Here is a 936-nt window from a genome sequence, read left to right on the forward strand (position 1 = left end):
AGCTGGTGGGTTTCAACTGCCAACCTTTTGGTTAGCAGCTGAGGGCTTAACCACTGTGCCACCAGGGCCACCTCCTTTCTCTCTACAGGTATGTAATTATACATATAGATATATGCCTATCTTCAGGAACCCTGATAGTATAATTGGAGATCTGCTCCTCATAACGGTCACAGCCTAGGAAACTCTATGGGGCAGTTCTTCCTTGTCATGTAGGGTTGCTATGGGTTGGAATTGACTCGATGGAACATATTGTTAGATGCCATCAAACTGATTCTGATTTAACTCTATGTGTTACCAAGTAGAATTGCTCCATAGGGTTTTCTTGGCTGTGTGGAAGCAGATCACCAGACATTTTCTGTGGTACCACAGGTGGGTTCAAACTACCCACTTTTAGGTTAGCACTCAAGTGCAAACCTTCGCACCCCTAGGGACCTCATCTGTCAGCTTGTCTTCTGTGGTGGCTTGTGTGATGCTGGGAGGCCGGAGGCCATGCCACCAGTGTTGGCATACCAGCAGGGTCACCCATGGTGGACAAGTTTCAGCAGAGCTTCTAGGCTAAGACAAACTGGGAAGGATAGGGCCATCAACTTCTCAAAGAATTTGCCAGTGAAAACCTCATGAATAGCAGTGAAGGAACTGGCAAAGAACAAGGCTCCAGGAATTGATGGAATACTCAGGGAGATGTTTCAGCAAACAGATGCAGCATTGGAGGCACTAGCTCGTAGATGCCAGGAAATCTGGAAGACAGCTCCCTGGCAAACTGATTGGAATAGATGATATTTATGCCCATTCCAAAGAAAGGTGATCCCACAGAATGTGGAGACTGTCGAACAGTATCATTATTATCACATGCAAGTAAATTTTGAAAATATTTTTTATTGTGATTGGGGTGAAAGTTTACAAAGCAAATACATTTTCCCTACAGTTCATACACAT

Source organism: Orycteropus afer, unplaced genomic scaffold (genome assembly GCF_000298275.1).
Source record: "Orycteropus afer afer isolate SDZICR_OR568_19922 unplaced genomic scaffold, OryAfe1.0 scaffold00018, whole genome shotgun sequence".
Lineage (NCBI taxonomy): Eukaryota > Metazoa > Chordata > Mammalia > Tubulidentata > Orycteropodidae > Orycteropus > Orycteropus afer.